We start from the raw sequence: 21070 nt of genomic DNA, 5'->3' as shown, positions 1-21070 counted from the left end.
AGGTATTATTACCTTTACTTAGAGAAAGGGAAAGCAAGACTAAGAGAAAATGTCGCTAAAGCAAGGATTTCCTGACTAATGGGAAGGCTAGAACTGGAAAATGCAGAATCTGAGCCTCAAGTTCACATTTTTTAAAAAATTTCAGGACTGTTTTATACCATGTTGCAGGGAGTGTATTCTATTTTTTTTTCTTTTATTTTTAAACAATATTTGCTCCCCCCCAACCCCTTCAGATTGAGTCCCCATAGAGTTTCCTTCCCCAAGGCACCTGTGCACCATCACCACAGTCCCCTGTGCTCCTCACCACAGTCCCCTGTGCTCCTCCCTCCCTCCCTCTGATCCCTCTTCCTCCTCCTCTGCAGGGGAGTGTATGCTGAGGGTGTTCATCTTTTCTCAAACATCCAAGACCAAATGGGATGAGTGAAAATCTATTTTCAAATTGCAATATTTGTTCAATCATTCGTTCATTCATTCATTCTTCTCTAGGCAAAGCACTGAGTTAGGGCAATGAAGGGTATATGACTGGGTAGTACATAAATCGCCCCTTAAGGTATCCATTATCTAAAAGGGGGCTTAGGACTTATTCACACATAACTGCAGCTTAAAATAGAATTCAGTAACAAATTGAAATAAGTAAGAATGTTACAGGAATTCCTGTGCTGGAGGAAAATAAGGTAACTATATACAGATTTAAAGCATCAAGAATTCTAGAAAGGAAAATACCTTGAAGGAAAAATTATGAGTCATTTCACTGTTTGACCTCTAGGTGGTGAAAGAGAGCATATATGGAGATTTCTTTCCTTCATTGAGATTGGGTGTAATGCTTTATCAAAGAATAATTTGAATAAATGAACTTAAGAGGAAGATGAGCAAGTGTGAATTTTCCAAATGGGAATATTCCTTGGAAAGGAATAAAAAACTTCTGAACTTCTAGAAGGAGCCCATTCTCCTAGGATGTAAAAATGTAGATGTTAATATTTAGTTAATAACTGAAAATAACATTTAATTAATAACTAAATATTAATATTAATTAATATATAATGGTTAATGTTTAGTTAATAACTGAAAATAAAACTACGTAGTTATTTCATTTGCTGGGCTCTCACCCTGAGTTAGGAGAATTTGAATGAATTGGTAGGGAAGGAAAAACTACCTAGATTTTGATGAAAATGAATAAAAAGTTTGTTGATTATGAAGAGAAACAACTGGGCAATAGCAGTACTTGGTTATTTTGCAGGGCTTCTTCTAATCCTAAATGTATACTTTGTGAGGAAATAAAATATAAAATAGCATAACTTGTGAGTTCGCACAAGATCTTCCTGATGGTTTTGGCCATTTGAGACTTTTACAATTTCAAGTGAAGGAAGGTAGGAATTTCAAAGCATATTTAGATCTGTTTTTTGTTTACAACCTAATAGGGCAATGAATTCTAATTCTGAGTTTGAGATTCTTTGCAAAATCAGAAAAAAAATGGCACCATAAATGACAAGGATAACATACGCTAAGCCTGGTTAAATTAAAGTCCATATATCAACATGATGAAAAACTTTGCCTTTGAATGTTGTTTTTAGCTTTATTACTACCATGCTCACAGCCTAGTATTTAAAGTTAAAGCAAAAATAATAATAATAATAATAATAACTGTGCCTTCAAGATTTCTATTACATCCATGATCTTTTATTTCTTTAAAAACATCTGAAGTAAACATGGAGGGGGGCATGAAAACAATCTAGATGGTGATGACTAAGTGCCTGGTATTTTGTTCTTCCTCCTTTATTGTCCTTTGAAATCCCTCATTATGAAATACCTGCACACAGGCTGTGAAGACCATATCATTTTTATAAGTCATCTAATCGTTCTGCACACCCACTCTTAAATCTGTATTCTGATTTACCACTGGGGAAATTATACCACAAAAAAAGGTCAATATAGAGTGACTAGAGTTTCCTACCTGTGAGTGGGGTAGGGAATATGACTGATGTAGAAGGAATGTGGAACATGGAGGGGCAAGTAGTTCTCTGTTCTTTGGTGCTTCCTAAGCTTGTTGAAAGCTGGGCATTGGCGAGGCTAGTTCTGAGTGATTTGGTTACCAGAAGACCAAAGAAGACCTTCTTCCCCAAGGGTTTAGGAAAGATAAAAGCTGGGGGAACCCTCTCCAGTACCCTTTGTGAAATGTCACAATGACTTTGGATTTTCAGAGATACTGGGAAGAAAGGTCGAATGCTTGATATCACTCTGGGATACCTGATGATCTTGTCCTTCTAACTTGTCCTCCTTCTATCTCATAGTATGTTTTTGATGGGAGGGCAAGAGATTTAGCTGTAGAAGACCTTACTGAAAATGATGGTGATTAAGGGAAATCATGGTGGAAAAAAAAATCCAAATCTGCCATGATGCTCTCAGCCTACCACCAGTTTTCTGTGATTTGATATTTCTGTCCAATACAGTTTATTATAAACTAAGTGTAGGGTTCCTCAGAGCTGTCAGCTATAGTTCAGGCAAATTGGTGAGCCAGCTGAGGGGTTGTTCCTAACATCTGATGTGAGAGGCTGAATGCTTCTGATAAGACAGATTTTGTGCTCACTTTTTCTTCATTTGTGTTATCTCCTTTTATTCTCATGCCAGTCTTTAAGGTAGTAGTTTTTTCTTTATGTTGATTATCAAGGAACAGGCTCAGAAGTTTAAATGGCTCGCAGATGGTAGATTTGAACCCATATCAAACTACCTCCTCCTTCATAATCATCCACTGGAGTTGTTAATCCTACGGTGTGTCCTCTCTTTAGAGATGTGGGTGGAATATGAAGCTGGAGTCGAAGGGTGTGGTGGTAGCTTTGGGCTGTTATAAGATGACCTTCCTCCCATTCAAGTGTGATTCTTCTGGATCACCTCCCATATCTCCTCAGGGACAAGTCTATCAGGTAGTGCCTATACTCCCTCTCCCCCAGCCCCAATAAATGGGCTGACTCAGTGTGAATTTTTTTTTTACATGTAACAATATAGCACTGTAGTGTGTTTATTTGATTATTTTATACAGAGCACATGTTACAGACATAACAATGACATGAATCATAATTGGTTAGTATGCTTAAATATTATTATTTTAATTATATCTTTAAATCATTTTCTAGTATTTTATCTTACAGTATTTATGAAAAAGTCTTATGTTCTCTATTAAACATTGAGACTCTTAAGGGGTAGAGCTCTCAGTATGGAAAGAATTTAAATTGAAATAATGGAGGCATACTAGTAATGTAGAACAGAGTGGAAGAGAAGCTAATACTCTAACTGGGACCATGAAGGAAAAGACTCCTAAGAGGTATATTGACAATTTGCTGTGACAGAACACAATGAAAAAGAAAAAACTTTTAAGTGAAAAGTAGGCACATATATTGTTTCTAACTACTGAGACGTTTTGCTAAAGTGAGTTCCATAGAACATTCATCAGAGAGCTGCTTATGAAAGAAAAAAAGGATTTCGGTCAAGTAAGTTTTGGAAGGGGTGGATATTTTATCCCTTCAGTGGAGATTCACAATATTAAAAGCAGTATCTAATAGAATAGACATTTTAAAAACTTGATTTAATCTAGCGTGCCTCACACCTATTTTGCCATTAACTTTTATGTTTTAACTATTCAGGTCACCTATTGGAGAATGATGCTATTATTGCAGAACATTAGTGGATCTTGATCTCACATGGTAGATAAAGCTTTGAGCAGGGAGGTCTGGGCTGGAACATAGTCAGAAAGTGGCTTGCCCCCTCTAAATAATGCAGATGGAATTCTCTGGCCTTTGATGTGATGTGCACAGCAGAAAAAATACAATTCAAGCTAAATAAGGTTCCAGGCAGGTGAAAATGTGGGGATTGCTTTTGACAATGTCACTTGGAGGTGACAGTAAATCTAGAGAATCACCTGTCTGTAGGTTATAGAGAATACAGGAAGATCGTGTATTTTGACCCGGTGAGAAATGATCTAAGGAAATAGTCCCAAGGAATTTTTAAAGTCTATGTTCAAATGGAATTATAGTAGGAGAATGAAAGCATGGAAAATTGCAGGTAACTCAGATGTTCAAGAGCAGGGGAAAGTTTAAGTGAATGGATGCGTTGTCTCCATGACCTGCTAGAGAGTCTTCAAGTGATAAACTTGAAGGCGAGGTGGTTATATGGGAAAATGTAGGGGGCCAAAATATTCTATTGTGCCCAAAGTATTATTGAGTCACATAGGCTTGCCCCACAATCTGGTGGTTATTAAAACTGAAAGCTCCCTTCTCCAAGTTTTATTCCTATATTTCATTCTCCTAATGAGAGGAAGCCTACTGACACACCATTTGTTTGTGTGTTCTTTGACATCTTTTTTTTGAATCTACAAACACATTTATTTCTCTTTATATATATATTGGCTCATCCTACTCACAATATTCTGTAACTCGCCTTTTTCCATATAATTATGTATCAAGAGATGTAGCACTTGCTTATACTACACATAATACTCTGTAATTTGCCTTTTCCAAGTAATTATATATCCTGCTACACATAATACTCTGTAACTTGATTTTTCCATGTAATTGAATATCACAGAGATCAGTATAGACCTGTTTCCTTCTTTTTTTTTTTTTAAAGATTTATTTATTTATGCATATAAGAGCTGGGACACAGGCCAGAGATGCGGGGAAGGGGGGTGAGAGGATCCACCAGAGACAGAGTGGGGAACAGAACAGGCAGATTGACTGAAATACACTGCTGAGGGGAGCAGCGGGTGAGACAGGAGAGGTCTGCCTCACCATGTGGGTTGCTCCCTGGCCGGCCGGGGATCAAACTTGTGTTGCAGAGGCTGCAGATTGCCTCATAGTGTGGTGCTTAACCCCTTGCGCCACCAGGGAGGCCCTAGACCTGTTTCATCTAATGGCTCCGTGTTCATCCCTGTGGGATTGTACAGTTTATTCAGTCATGGATATTAATGAACCATTTAGGTTATTTTCTTTCTTTTTTTTGGTATTTCAAATGCTGTAAAACCTCACATTGATCTGTTGCACCAATGATATGATGGTCAGGAAGGATGAATAAGAGGTGCTGAGTACGTTGGTACTCAGCACCGACGTACTCAGTACCGATGACATACTCAGTACCGACGTACTCAGTACCAACGTACTCAGCACCTCTTATTCATCCTTCCTGACCTTAGATAGAGACATGGCCTTAGAAAGAGACACAGGCTGCAGAGGATGGAAATAAACCCTACAAAGATCTAGGGACCTGCTATTCAGGAAGGGTTTTCAGGAGTCCAGTGGACAGCTGGGTCTGTCCTGGCATATCCCCTCCAAAGTAAATACAAATGGCTGCATCTTGCACCCCCTAATATTAGAAGTGCACTGCCTAGTTGGCCTCTCTGACTTCCCAATCCACACCTGAGAATTTGAGTCAACTCTCTCACGAGGCCTGACAGTTGCTGGCTTGGAGGAAATCTTTCTCAAATGGGCAAAAATCTTGTCATTTACCTTGTGTGGAAGACAAAATAACTAAATGAGACTACTTACCACTTCCCTGGTCATGGTCAATGGCTGGTGAGGTGCTTGGAAGAAAAAGGGCTGGAATATCAGAGACATGGAAGTCAGGGTTAGTTCCAGGTGTGTGGATAGATATATGAACATGGGGAGAAAAGGAAGACTCTGTGTCATGCTAACACCATCCAACAAAATCCACCATGGGGGAGGCATTAAACAACTCAGTGGGCAAAATGATTCAGGCCAGTGGGCAATGAACTCTTTCATGGTCTGTCAGAAAACCAGATGCATGAAAGATAGCAGATACCAAGGTCGTGTGTGCACCCAATATCGTGAGCTCCAACTCGCCAAGGTCAGTGGCATTCTGCTGCCTCTGAATGTCTGATTTTGATATTTTCAAAAATTGCTTTAGTTATTCTAGAACCTTTGCACTTTCATATCAAGTTTTAAAAACTGAGGTGTTTATAATTGACAAATAACATATCAGTTGAGTGTACTCTATCATAATTAACTGTATATATTATGAAGAGATCACCTCAGTAAATCTAGTTAACATCTATCACCATAATAATTACACATTTTTTACCTTGTGATAAGAACCTTCAAGTTCTAGTCTTTTGACAACTCTTATAGTATTATTGCCTATAGTCATCATGCTCCGTGTTCATTATATCCTACAGCTTGTTTATTTTATAATGGGAAGTTTGTATGGTTTGATTCTCTTCCTCCATTTCTGCTACCTCACCCCACTGCCTGCCTCTGACAGCCATCTGTTCTCTGTATCTATGAGTATTTATTCCTTTCTATAGTCCATATATGAATAAATACAATGTTTGTCTTTCAAAGTCGTAGCAGAATACTTTCAAGATACATCTGTGTCACAAATGGCAAAATTTCCTTCTTTTTTGCCTGAATAATATTTGTGTGTGTGTGTGTGTGTAACATTTTCTTTATCCATTAATTCACTGATGGACACCTATGTTTCTTCCATATTCTGACTATTGTAAATGATGCTGCAGTGAACATGGGGGAATACATATATCTTTTCTAGTTACTGTTTCTGTCTTCTTCAGATAAATACTCAGAAGTAGAATTGCTGGATCATATGGTAGTTCTTTTTAATTTTTATTTATTTTTTTTTTTTTTAAATTTATTTTTATTTATTTTTTATAGAGGCATGTTTTATTTATTTATTTGTTTGTTTGTTTGTTTATACATGCACTGGGTACAGTCAGAAGCGCGGGACGGTGAGAGAATTCACCAGAGCCAGAGCGGGGAGCAGAGCAGGCAGAGGGACTGAAGTACACTGCTGAGGGGAGCAGCGGGCGGCAGGAGAGGTCTGCGCGCCATGCGGGACCCTCCTCCGGTGGCCGGGGAGCAGCTGGGGATCGAACCGGCGCCGCAGAGGCTGCAGGCAGCTTCACAACCCAGCGCTCAACTGCTGCGCCACCAGGGAGGCCCTCTTTTTAATTTTTAAACCAAAGTCCATGCTGTCCCATTTATTTTTGTTGCCTTCCCTTCTGGTGTCAAATCCAAAGAATTATCAACAAGAGGGAGCTTATTGCCTGTGTTTTCTTAAAGGCGTTGTATGATTTTAAATCTTACATTCAAGTCTTTTGATCTATTTGAGTTGAGTTTTGTGTGTTGTGAAACATAGTGGTGCAAGTTTATTCTTTGTGTGGGGATTTCCTATTTCCCCAACACCATTGATTGACAACAACATGTTTTCTGCATTGTATAATCATGGATCCTTTGTCAGAAATTAATTAACCATGTATGTATGGGTTTATTTTGGAGATCTCTATTTTGACCTATTGAACTATGTGTCTTTTTATAACAGCACTGTGCTGTTTTGATTACTATAGTTTTGTAATATAATTTGATATCAGGGATTTTGATATCTCTGGTTTTCTTCTTCTTTCTCAATATGCTTTGTCTATTCAGAATTGTGATACAAATTTTAAGATTGTTTATACTTTTCCTATAAAAATGCCATTGGAATTATATTGTATCTATAGATTAATTTAGGTAGTATAGATATTTTAAAAGTAGTAATTCTTCCAATTCATGAGCATGAAATAGCTTTTCATTCATTTGGAAAGATAATTTTCCATTTCAGTTTCTTTCATCTATGTCTTAGTTTTCAGTGTGCAAATTTTCATCTCTTTCATTAAATTCTTAGATATTTTATTCTTTTAAAGGTAATTGTAAATGGGATTTCTTAAAATTTATCTTTCTGATTTTTCCTTACTAGTATGGAAATGCAGCAGAGTTTTGGGTAATGATTTTAAAATTTTACTAAATTTTACTAAATTAGCTTATCAGTTCTAATAGATTTTGGGTTGATTCTTTGGGTATTTTAAAAATATAATATCCTCTGCAAATAGAGACATTTTACTTTTCTCTTTCTAATTTGGATGTTTTTTGTTGCCTAACTGCTCTGCCTAGGACTTCTAATCCTATGTTGAATAGAAGTGGCAAGTGTGGGTACCCTTGTCTTGTTCCTGATCTTAGAGAAAAATCTTTGTGTTTTCACTCTTGAGTTTGTTATCAATAGGCTTGTCATAGATAGTATTTATTATGTTGAGATACATTCCCTCAATTCCCACCTTGTTGAGAATTTTTATTATAACTGGCTGTTAAATTTTGTTAAATGCTTTTTCTGTATCTATTGAGATGATCCCATGATTTGTTTCCTCATGAATGTAGTTTATCACATTGGTTGATTTGCACTTGTTGAATCATCCATGAAATACACCCACCTGTTCATGGTGCATGATTCTTTTAATGTGTTATTGTGTTTGGCTTGCTAAAGTTTTGTTGAGAATTTTTTGTTTGCATTTTAAAAAGTCAGACTTACTAGGAAAAGGAGAAAGAAAAAGAGAGGTACCTGCATAGTCACAGGTGGGCAGGAGAGCTGCTTTTATTGAAGATGTTCATCAAGGATATTGCCCTACAATTATTACTCTGTGTGTGTGTGTGTGTGTCTTTGTCTGGTCTTGGTATTAGGGTAATGCTGGCCTTTTAAAATGTATCTAAGTGTTCCCTCCTCTTCTATTTTGAGAAGGATTGGTATTAATTTTCCTTCAACCGTGAAGCCATCTGATCCTGGACTTTTTTTGTTGGGAGGTTTTTGATTACTGATCCAATCTCCTTACTAATAATCTAACTGCTCAAATTTTCTGTTTCTCCATGATTTGGTTTTGGTAGGTTGTATATTTATAGGAATTTATTTCTCCATTTCTTCTAAGTTGCCCAATTTATACACATGTAACTAAACAACTTAGATTGTTTCCATAACTTGGCTATTGTTAATAGTGCTGCAATGAATATAGGAGTGCATAGATCCCTTTGAATCAGTGTTTTTATATTCTTTGGGTAAATACTTAGCAGTAAAATTGCTGGATCATATGGTAGATCCATTTTTAATATTTTGAGAAACCTCCATACTGTTTCCCACAGGGGCTGGACCCACAGTCTACATTCCACTCAACAATGTAAGAAGGATTTTTTCCTCCACATCCTTGCCATAATTATTGTTTTGGTCTTTTCTATATGGGCCACTTTCCCCTGACTTGTAACAGGCTTAGCTTCTGTGAGTTAGATTTCTTGTAGCTCCATTTTCTTCTCCTCATCATGAAGTCCCAGTTTGGAATAACCTTCAAATCTCTTCCTCCTCAGAAGGCTTCTGAGCTACAATCTGTTGTTTGCAGGGTAGTAGGCAGGCGTTCCTGAGCTTTCACAATAGAATCTTAAAATAACATAATATATATTGAAAAAATTGGTCTTTTTATTTGGAAATGCTTTACCTTGAGAGTCTACACAGCTATTTTAGGAATTCTATTGCTGTTCAAATTTGTGCTGGATTCTCTTTATGAGTCTCTGGACATACACTTTGGAAATATTTCTTTTTTTTTTAAAAAAAGATTTATTTATTTATACAAGAATCGGGGTATACGCCAGACGCGTGGGAGGGTGAGAGGATTCACCAGAGACAGAGCAGGGAACAGAACAGACAGACTGACCAAAATACACTGCTGAGGGGACCAGTGGGCGAGACAGGAGAGGTCTGCCAGGCCATGTGGGATTCTCGCAGGCCGGCCGGGATCGAACCAGCACTGCAGAGGCTGTGGACATCTTCACAGTGCAGCACTCAACCGCCTGTGCCACCAGGGAGGCCCAGGAAATATTTCAATGGTAAAAGGCCATTATTTTCGGTCTGGTTTAAAGAACAAAAGTTACTTTGAGTCTGGTTGGGTAAATCAAGTTGGTGACCAAGTAGGTCACATGCACAATTGAAATATAAACAATAAAATGGGATGTATTTGATGGGACATATGCCAGACAGCCCTGAGACCTGGCACAGTGCCCGGAAATTAGAGGCACTATGCTCATCACAGACACACTGTAAAAGGACACATGGAGCCTATATCACTGAGGTTCTAGAGCTCAGCCCATAGCTTTAAAACACCTTCCATGATTGACACAGACTATGCGCCAAGACCCTTGACATTCTTTTTTTTTTTTTAAACATTTATTTATTTATGCATATAAGAACTGGGTATAGACCAAAGGTGCAGGAGGGGGTGAGAGGATTCATCAGAGACAGAGTGGGGAGCAGAACAGAATGACTGAAATACACTGTTGAGGGGAGCAGCGGGCAAAACAGGAAAGGTCTGCTGCCCATGTGGATCAGCTCCCTGGCCAGGGATCGAACTCATGCTGCAGTGGCCACCAGTAGCTTAAAAGTCCTGAGACTTAACCCCTTGCGCCACCAGGGAGGCCCAACACTTGACATTCTTGAAACAAAAGGCAAATGTCTGAATTCTGGGCCTTGGAAAACTGGATAATTTGGGGCAGTGGATGTGCTTAGATAAGGGAAAAGATCAGAAACACATAAAATACATCAACTCAGGGAGCTGAATACAGCAAGAGATTCTCATTCAAAGAAACATCATTTCCTACTCAGTGACCAGAATCCATGATCACCCTTCTCTTTATGCTGGGATTTGTAATTATTGAGGAGGAAGTTCACAGGAGTTGCACATGGTGGCTGAGAAAGAGTTTGCAATATTAAACAATCCTTATTAAATGTACAGATGTAAGTGTAAATATAATATGCATGAAGGATGATCTAAATTTTTACCTTAGTACTAGCTATGCCTTGAAGACAAACATTGCATTTTTATAAATATTTAATAATGTTTAAATAAAATTTAAAAAAAACCCAAATTTCAACTTTAGAGTTTGTTTTATATTAATTACCACTTGTATTCTGCCACTTAAGTTTAAATTTTAAGTTTGTCAATAATTTTTATTTTTAACTGTTACTTTAGTTCATATTTTTATGAAATTGCATAAATATGATATATCCTTCAATTAAAAATAATTTCAATTTTTAATTTTTTAAATCATTACCATTGATAGAACGCAAGTTATGTGCAAATCTTGCTTACTACAGCATCATGAGTGATTTTTATTGACAGGAAAGAGAAAGACATTTTCTGAAATGAAACATTTATAAGCCATATGTATTAATTTTTATACTCATCCATATTTGCCAACCCATCAGCAAATATTTAAACTTATGCAATAAAAATTAAATACAGTTGCTTTTGAAATTTTGCTGACTTTCTGATATATAACACTATGGCTTTACACATAGTTTTTATATTATGATTACAAATACGACATTGCAAGTGAGAAGGGAAGAACATATATTATTTAGATGTTAGACTGATTTATAACTTTTAATTATTTAGACATATGAGTGGGCCTCAATTTTCACTGCAAATGTTAGGAATGGTGTGGGCATTTCTGATAAACAAGTTTTAATCTTGTTTTGAGAGCTTCTATCATAATAATTTTTCCAAATATATCCATGAGGATAGCACTCACAGATATGCGCCTATTTAATAACTTCTTGACTTTCTTTGTAGCCAAACCTCCATATCTCTGCTCATGTCAACAGTAGACATATGTGTTCCTGCAAGGTTTTGTGAGAATGAGATTTCATGAGTGTCTTAGAAGTTTCAGTATTTGAACGACTGCTGTATCCCTTTTGTTTTTTAGAGCAAAGTCTCCTTTTATAAAGCAAGTTATTATCCCCTTAGTTTACACAGTTTTAAAAATCCATGTGTGCTTAAAATGGCAGTTCAATTCTAAGTGCACATTAGAATCATCTGGAAAGGGTAAAAATATTGATGTTCTGTCCTGTCCCAGGAGATTTTCATTTAATTGGTTTGGAAAAGGGCCCAGACATTAATATTTTATCAGTGTACTGTGCTTTTTTTTTTTAACTTAAAAGTTGTACTCTGAAATTATTATAAATTCATAGGAAATTGTAAAAAATGTACAGGGAAACCTTTTATACTCTGTACCCAGTTTCCCCCAATGACAATTTTGAGTAATAGTATAGTTTCAATTCCAGGAAAAAGGCATTGATATAGCCCAGAATTTCTTTAGCGTTAACCAATTTTGTGTGTATGTGTTCCTTTGTGACTTCCCTACATGTGTAGATTTGTGTAACCACTATCATAATCAGCATACAAAACTGTGCTGTGACCATATGTCTCCTTCCATTTCTTTCTCCTGGAGCTATTAATCTGTTCTGAACCCCTATAATTTATGTTTTTATAATTCTATGTAAATGGGATCACAATCTGTGTAATATTTTGAGATTGACTTTTCTCATTCCATTTAAGTTGTTCTGTGTGTCAACATTTTGTTCCTCTTCATTGTTGTATAATATTCCACGGAATAGATGTGCCACAGTTTGTTAACCATCTAGTCACTGAAGGATATTTGGGTTATTTACACTTGGTGTTATTATAAATAATTGTTTTTAAAATTCACACGCAGGTTTTTGTGTGAACCTAAGGTTTTATTTCTCTGGGATAAATGACCAAATATGGAAATGCTGGGTCATTGGTAAGGGTGTGCTCAGTTTTACCAGAGACTACCAAACAATTTTCCAGGGTGGTGGTACTATTTTACAGAATCACCAATAATATATGAATATTCTAGTTTCTCCCCATTGTCAAAAGTTCAGAAATAGCTGAAGCAGAATCAATGAATCATTGAAATGGTAATTAGTAAAGCCTTATTGCATATACACTAAAAAGACGATTTGCAAACTGGGAAAACACAAACCATAATGAGGTCTAGTTTACATAGCAGCTAATGTCGTGAGGAAGCAGTAAATTTTTCTTCACAGGAATTGATTATACTATGAAACTTTTCTTAAATGATAGAGAATTGGACAATGGTTACCTCCTATCAACCTTGGGAAACAGTTTAATTTTGTTCATGGTTTCCAGAGGCATAAACAAGAAATGACCCGGGTTAGGCGAGTCTCCTAAAATAAGTGTTGTTTATCTAACTAAACTGGTTTTGTCTGTTCAGGGAATTTTTTCAAAGGCTGATCTCCTTTTGCTTATGATTTTAACACCATCCTTGCCAGTCTGTGGTGGTGTCACTATTTTTAATTAGCCATCCTGGTTGGTGACAAGTGATATTTCATGGATTTAATTTGCAGTTCCATAATGTCCAACAATGCTCTATATCTCTTTGTATGCTTATTTGCCATTCATAGAGTCTCCTTAATGAGATGTCTCCTCATGATTTTGTTCGTTTTCAAGTTCCTTGCTTGTTCTTTTTTTTCCAGCATGAGCAACCATATATAGATTTATCTTTCTTTTTTTAGTGAGATGCACTGTATGTCCTCTAAAATGAAGAAATGTTAGGTCTATAGATGATCTGTTTCTATGAATTTGATGACTTATGTTTTCATCTAGCTGGAACCATATATTATTTAACTTTACTTTTTTTTTTAACCATGAGTTTTGAAAGTTTTTTTTTTTTTTAAAGATTTTATTTATTTTTGCATAGAAGAACTGGGGCATAGGCCAGAGGTGCAGGGGTGGGTGTGAGAGGCTGCATCAGAGAGAGAGTGGGGAGCAGAATAGGCAGATCTACTGAAATATACTGATAAGGGGAGCACAAGGCCAGACAGGAGAGGTCTGCTGTACCATCTGGGTAGCTCCCTGGAACTCAGGCCATAGTGTTGATAGCGCTGAGACTTAACTCCTAGGCCACCAGGGAGACTCTTGAAAGTTCTTTATTATTTGCTAGCAACAGCTCCTTTGTTGGATATATGACTTGCAACTTGTTTTTCTCACTCTGTAACTTGTCTTTTTATTCTGTGATGAGGCTCTTTCATAGAAGAAAAGTTTTCAATTTCAATGAGATCCAACTTTTTAAATTGTCCCTTTTAGTAAGTGTGTTTTTGGCATCAATCTAAGAACTCTTCACCTAACCCTAGGTCCTGAAGATTTTCTCTTTTTTCCCCCTAAAATATTTATATTTTTGCATATTATATTAAAGTGTTCCAAACTGAGTTCACTTTTTGTAAAAGGTATGATGTTCAGTCTGAGATTCATTTTATTATGCATGTCCCATGATGCTACTGCCGATCTCCCAATCTTACAGAGGCTGTTCTTTTTCAATTGAAATACTCTTCCATCTTTTTGAAAACTCACTTGGACATATTTGCATAGGTCTCTTTCTGGGTTCTTTTTTATGTTCCATTGATCTGGGTATCTCTCCCTTCAGCAGAACAACACTATCTTGATTACTGTGTCTATGTAAGCTTTAAAACCAGGGAAAGTATGGGTCCTCCTGGTGGCTCAGGGGTTAAGTCTCAGTGCCATTAAGCTATCCAGCCCCTGTGGTCTGAGTTTGATCCCTGGCCAGGGAGCTAGGCCACATGGCCTAGCCACATGACCTCTCCTGTCTCACCTGCTGCTCCCCTCAGCAGTGTATTTCAGTCCATCTGCCTGTTCTGCTCCCCACTCTGTCTCTGGTGATTCCTCTTAACCCCCGCACCTCTGGCCTGTTCCCCAGTTCTTATATGCATAAATAAATAAAAATAAATCTTTAAAAAACAAACAGGTAAAGTGATTCCATGGTATTATTCCTTTTCAAATTGTCTTACTTTAGTTTCTTTGCCTTTCCATACATTTCAGAATAAACTTGTCTATGTCTTCCTGGGGATCACCTTTGGGAGATTTTGATTTAATTGGTCTAGAAAAAAACTGTGACATTAGTCATTTATAAAACTCCCCTCCTCCCAGCCCCTCTGGTGATTCTGATGTATGACGGAGGTTGTGACCTTTTGCCTAGAGCTAGAAACAGCTAAATAAAGCTTGCCCTGGGAGAACATGACTCAAGGGTTGGCTCAGAAGTTTGAACAATAGGCGGAATCTTCTAAGAAAATGGACCATGAAGTGAAATTTAAGGAAGAGATAGGAAAGAGAAATAGCAATTTCTGTATAGCCCTGTAAAGTGGTCCCCATTAAATGCCCATCTGAGTAGGAGGGAGCCAGATTTGAACAAGTAATTCAACTAATCTTGATGAAGTCCCAAAGAAAGGAAAGAATTGGTCATCAGCCACAGAATTCTCACTGGCTCATACACACAAATAGGTGTAGCCTTTGCCACACCTTTTAGAGACAAAATACTCTAGATAGGTGTGGTACAGATAGTAACCTGAGAACACTTCTTCCTCTTTGGAGATGGTGATAAAAAGAAATGTTGAAAGTTAAAATGATCTTTTTTTTTTTTTTTAAATTTTTTTTTAGATTTATTTATTTATTTATACAAGCACTGAGTACAGTCAGAAGCGCGGGAAGGTGAGAGAATTCACCAGAGCCAGAGCGGGGAACAGAACAGGCAGACTGATGAAGTACACTGCTGAGGGGAGCAGCGGGAGACAGGAGAGGTCTGCGCGCCATGTGGGACCCTCCTCTGGTGGCCGGGGAGCAGCCGGGGATCGAACCGGCGTCGCAGAGGCCGCGGGCAGCTTCGCAACCCAGCGCTCAACCGCTGCGCCACCGGGGAGGCCCTGAAAGTTAAAATGATCTTGACAGGTGTGTAAGCTCCATGAGATACTTTGCATCTAGAACCACATTCAGAAGCCCACTGGATATAAAATCAGTAATGGCAGATATTGTAATACCTGTATTATTGCTATTGCTTTTCTTTTTTCATTTATTTATTTTTAATTTATACATACAAGAACTGGGGAACAGGCCAGAGGTGCGGGGTGTGAGAGGATTCACCAGAGACAGAGCGGGGAGCAGAACAGACAGATCGACTGAAATACACTGCTGAGGGGAGCAGCAGGCGAGACAGGAGAGGTCTGCTGCGCCTTGTGGTTTGCTCCCTGGCAAGCCAGGGACTGAACTTGTGCTGTAGAAGCTTCAGATTGCTTCATAGTGTGGTGCTTAACTCCTTGCACTGGAGGTGTGTGTGTGAGAGAGAGAGGATTCACCAGAGACAGAGTGGGGAGCAGAACAGACAGATCGACTGAAATACACTGCTGAGGGGAGCAGCAGGCGAGACAGGAGAGATCTGCTGTGCCATGAGGGTATCTCCCTGGTTGGGGATTAAACTCATGCTGCAGTGGCTGTGGATAGCTTCACAGTGCTGAGACTTAACCCCTTGCACCACCAGGGAGGTTCCGCTTTTCTTTTTTTTAACTGAAAACCATTTTAGCTGTATCTAGTGTGCATCAATATTATTCCTTTAAATTTGCCTAAAATTTTTCATAACGTTAGTTGAGTAGGTGCATAAATGCTTGAGGGGCTATCCGTTCTTTTTAAATGCTGTTGATATTGTTTCCCCAACTGCAATTAATATGTATTCTACCTGTAGCTACAGAAAAAGCAGATTGATTAAAATAATACAATCACAGAGCGAAATACATTCCTTTTCCCTCCTTCAACAACTGCTGAGCAAGTTGCTGCTGGCCTGGGTCTAAAGACACAGTTCAGGGAGACAAATGTTTGTCAGCAAACACATTTACAAGTAGCCATAGTTCCAGGGAACAGAAAGTTTTTCTTCCTTCACATTTTCTTTCTTCTTCCCAGTTCATTGACCTGTACTCGATGGTGAGGTGCCAATCCAATCCAGTGATCTCTTTAGCAGTGAAGGAAATGTGTCACTGTGGCCCTCAGTTTCATCCTCTTAGAGAATCTGATTGCAAAGGGAGATTCCTGGTCCCCAACTGTTACATTCTGCTTTGAAAGGTCAGACATGAAGACTCTCCATGTTTACAAGCACCTCAGGGGATGGGGACCATGAAGCACCTGAGCATGCTCCAAAGCTTGCAGTAGCAGAGTGCTGGTTGTGATGAAGATGCATTTAAAATACACCTGGTTTGGGGGTTCAAAATGGCTGCCCATAGTCAGATGAACCTACAGTGAGGGACTCTGCTGGTTTTCCATTCTCTCTCTCTCTTTTAATATCTTATTTTATTTTATATAATTCTTACATCATTTTTCATTTTTGCACAGTGTATGCATTTTCATTTCGGTTATATTCCCCATACAATTCCCATCCCCCTTATTTTGGCCCTGATCCCTCCTCTCCTTCTTCCTTTATCCCCCTCCCCCCCTTGTTAAATGTGTCTCTGGTTTATCGTTGCTTTTTGATTTTTCTTTATAATTAGTCTTTTTCCTGGTCCCTTATTTAGGTTTTCTAAATTCCTGCTATGAGTGAGACCATCCAGTATTTTTCTTTTTCTTTCTGGCTTATTTTGCTGAGCATGATCCCTTCCAGCTCCATCCATGTTGCTGCAAATTGCATGTGTTTATCTTTTTTGATTGCTGAGTAATATTCCATGGTATATATGTACCACATCTTCTTGATCCAGTCATCTATTTTTGGGCATTTGGGTTGTTTCCAAAGCTTAGCTACTGTAAACAGTGCTGCGTTAAACATAGGGGTGCAGGTGTTCTTTGGAATTGATGTTTCTGTGTCCTTTGGGTAAATACCTAGGAGTGGAATTGCTGGATCATGTGGAAGCTCTATCTTTTTTTTTTTAATTTAAATTTTATTTTTATATTCCCCATACAATTACAACCCCCTTATTTTGACCCCAATCCCTCCTTTCCCCGCCCCCCCCCAGAGTGTCTCTGGTTCATAGTTGTTTGCTGATTTTGATATTTTCTTTCTTATAGTTATTCTTTTTCCTGGTCCCTTATTTAAGTTTTCTAGATTCCTGCTATAAGTGACACCGTCCGGTATTTTTCTAGGAAGCTCTATCTTCAGTAGGTTGAGGAATCTCCACACAGCTCTCCATAGTGGTTGGACCATTTTGCACTCCCAGGAGAGTTTCATTTGCTTCGCCCATGGAATGTTCTCTGCTCCTCTCAACAGTCACAACAATCCACCCCCACCCCTTTCAGTTCTTCATTAAGGATTTGACTGATTGCTTCTGTCTCCCTCATTCTATTCCTTTTCTAAACTTGCTTATATCACAAAGGGAAAAAAACAAAAACATAACAGAAGCAGACCCTGTGTCCAAAAGGAGGTTGTGAGGAGACTCCCAGACTCTGGCTGGCCCTGGTGGACTAAACAGCCATTCTGTCCCTTATGCATCTTACATCCCCTCCAAAGCCCCCCCCCCATTTAAGTCCCCCATCTGGGCCATCACTGCCTTTACCATTTACCCCATCATTTCCTCCTCAGCAGCCCCCCTTCTTCCATAGCCAGTGGAATATTACCTTCTCTGTCCCCCCAAGTCCCAAAACAGTTCTACGCAATCCACAATTGAGTTCAAGAAAGCTCAAAGATGTGGTTTTCATGAGCATAGCAGGGTTAGGGCTAAAGATGGGTGCTGGGTCTCCATACCAAAGATTTTGTAAACTGGGATAAAGCTGGGGCTTCTATCATAGGCTTTGTGGCCTACAGACCTGAATTGAGAATGGCACTTGACACATGTTCATCTTGCCTCCCTCCTTCACTGGAAGCTCCTTCAGAGCAGGGACCCTGTCTTCTATTTATCACCATCTTCATTCACAGTTGGAAAGGATGTTGGAGGTGTAGTGAGAAGTGTGTATGGAGTTTGTGCAGGTAGCATCTAGAACCTGTGAATGTGTTTGCTTACTTGGCAAGGAGGACTTCAGGTTGCAGAAGGATTTAAGGTTGTTCATCAGCTGACCTGATAGTAGGGATATTATCCAGGCAGGTCCAATGTAACCAACAAAGATCCTTGAAGGTGCAATAGTGAGACAGAGGAGCCTGCATCTCAGTGATGCAAAGTGGTAAGGATTGGCCTAGCCATGGCTGGCTTTGAGTGTGGAGGGGCCCATGGGCCACAGGCTCTGGGCAACATCTAGAAGATGGAAAACACAAGAAATCTTACTTTCCTCTAGAATTTCCAGAGAGGAATGCGGCCCTATTGACACCTAGATTTAGCTCACTGAAGCCCATTTTGGACTCCAGAATTGTGAGGTAATACAGCTCCATTGCTTGAAGTGACAGCATTAGTGATGATTTGTTATAGCAACAATCAGAAATGAATACAGACTCTGACAGTTTCTTTGATGCCATGTATTAGTTTTATATGAATTTTGACAAGTTTCTTGATATCCTCATCTTCAAAATAGGGATAATGACACCAACTTTGAAGGACAACAGTTGGGAAGCATCCAGCATAACATCTAGTACATTGTTGATGCTTAACAGACATTAAGTCTGCTCAGTTCTAACTTGTACATGATCTAGGAATTTCTCAAAAAACAGTAAGTCAGACAATCTATTATTGAATACCACAAGGGACCAGGAACTCACTCTATCCACCCAATTCTGCAGACACTCTTCTCCATGGTTTGTATGTATCCATTTTATTTTGTGTTTTTATAATTAATTGAAATAAATAACCACAGGCACTCTGCTAGCCTGTAAAGTGTTTTAGTGCAAATTAGAAAAAAGACTCCTCCTTTTCAAGACTCTTTACTTTCTTCTGTTGGAAAATTGCTGTAATGTACCAACATTGTAGCACAGGCCACCAGAAAATTATTGCACTTTATACACAAATTGATGATGTCTGTGAAGTGGGCAGTGTCCCCTGAAATGCAGCCTTTGTGCAGTGTACCACCTGTGCATCTGAACATGGCGAACTTGAGGGGTCACTGGTTTACACAGGGCTTTGCAATTTCAGAAAGATTTCACAGAACGGATCTAATTTACTCTTTATAATAATCTGTAAAATATGTAAATATAATTACCTTAATTTTTAGGTAGGCAACTGAGGTTCAAATTGTTTACCAAATACACACAGCATGCTAATAGGAAGCCTTTTTTTTTTTTTTAAGATTTATTTATTTATTTATACAAGCACTGGGTACAGTCAGATGCGTGGGAGGGTGAGAGAATTCACCAGAGCAGAGAACACAACAGGCAGACTGATGAAGTACACTGCTGAGGGAAGCAGCGGGCGGCAGGAGAGGTCTGCCCGCCATGTGGGACCCTTGCGGGCAGCCAGGGATCGAACCGGTGCTGCAGAGACTGCGGGCAGCTTCGCAGCCCAGCGCTCAATCACTGAGCCACTGGGGGAGGCCCTGAGATAGTTTTTACATGCAATTCTGTTTGAATTCAAGGCCTCTGTCTTCCTTTACTCTCCCAGGCCACATCTCACGAGGCAAGTCTCCAATAATTCTGTATCAGACTTCCAGTAATTTCTTACAGGTCAGTATCATACTCTGCTTACGCTTGACTGTTACCCTCCTTCCACTTTTTCTGAATATCTTCTTGAAGATCTGAGTTAACAAGAGCCTGCAATAGAAACTATTTCTTTAGATCTCTACCTCCCCCACCCCGTCTCCACTTTTGGTGATAATTTGCAATTAGGAAATCAGAAGTTCTCTCTTGAATACTCCCCAAGAGCCTTTTTCCATTTAAAGGAGTACTTGCTGATTAATTGATAGCAGGCACTCAATGAAGATTTTTAGAATTTAATTTAGGGACTCCCAAGGAGCTAGCATACTTGATAAACCTTATAGCCACAGGAATTTTAATTTTTTCATGGCTTTCATTTGAGAATACATTTAAAGTTCTATTTTTCTCCACTTAACATATATATATCATTAAGTGAGGGAATTAAGATAGGAAATAGTGATTTATTTCACCTCCTTTTTTCCATCTTACAATTCGTAAGTTAACTCCAAGGAGCAAGGGATTAAATGAAATCATGCAGCTAGTTGGTGAAGTCATCATCATTAGGTTTAGGAAAAAAGGGTTTAGTTTAACAGGGATAAATAATTCAAAATTTAGAGCTGAAGTGGACATTTGTTTTTATTGGAAAGCCTGCCATCCATTCCTCTTTCTTTGGGTAATAGAGCTCTATTTTTTTTTTCTTGGAAAATCACTCCTCTCCTCCTTTTAGTCTCAGAGGTGTGGGCTGAGTGAATTCAGTCTCCAGCACCATGACAATGTGGGACTGTCCTCTCCAATGTCAGTCATTCCTGCTTGGTTCAGAGACTGGCTAGGACCCATCCAGAGTCAAGGAGATTCAGTCCTGGAGTTCCTTTTGGAAGGACAGAATCATTCTGATTGCTGAGAGGAGAGACATTAAGCTGGAACTAAAGACAGCTATCTGCCAACCTAAGGGGAGCATTGCATGAAAATGGTGTCATCCCAGAGAAAGCAAAACTTAGGGATGGTACAAGGCCAATCCTCAAAACACTGGGGTCATGGATCTAGATTTGTCTGATCTTTTGTCTGGT

General features: G+C 38.7%; 1 protein-coding gene across 4 annotated transcripts in view; it reads left to right on the top strand.

Annotated features, from left to right (window-relative positions):
* Window positions 1-21070, top strand: part of MBOAT1 (membrane bound O-acyltransferase domain containing 1) — a 257849-nt gene that overhangs the window by 115694 nt on the left and 121085 nt on the right. Inside the window, exon 1 of one of the 4 annotated variants that reach the window (XM_037518922.2) lies at window positions 19987-20033. The exons of the other annotated variants lie outside the window; for them this stretch is intronic. The gene's annotated coding sequence lies outside the window, so the exon portion shown is untranslated. Of the gene's footprint in view, window positions 1-19986; window positions 20034-21070 lie in introns of those variants that run through there. 4 annotated transcript variants of the gene reach the window in all.

This window comes from Talpa occidentalis, unplaced genomic scaffold (assembly GCF_014898055.3).
Source record: "Talpa occidentalis isolate TD23 unplaced genomic scaffold, MPIMG_talOcc4v2.1 talOcc4.2, whole genome shotgun sequence".
In the NCBI taxonomy this organism is placed as follows: Eukaryota; Metazoa; Chordata; class Mammalia; order Eulipotyphla; family Talpidae; genus Talpa; species Talpa occidentalis.
Note: the sequence above shows the minus strand (reverse complement) of the source record. Positions and strands in the feature narration are given on the sequence as shown.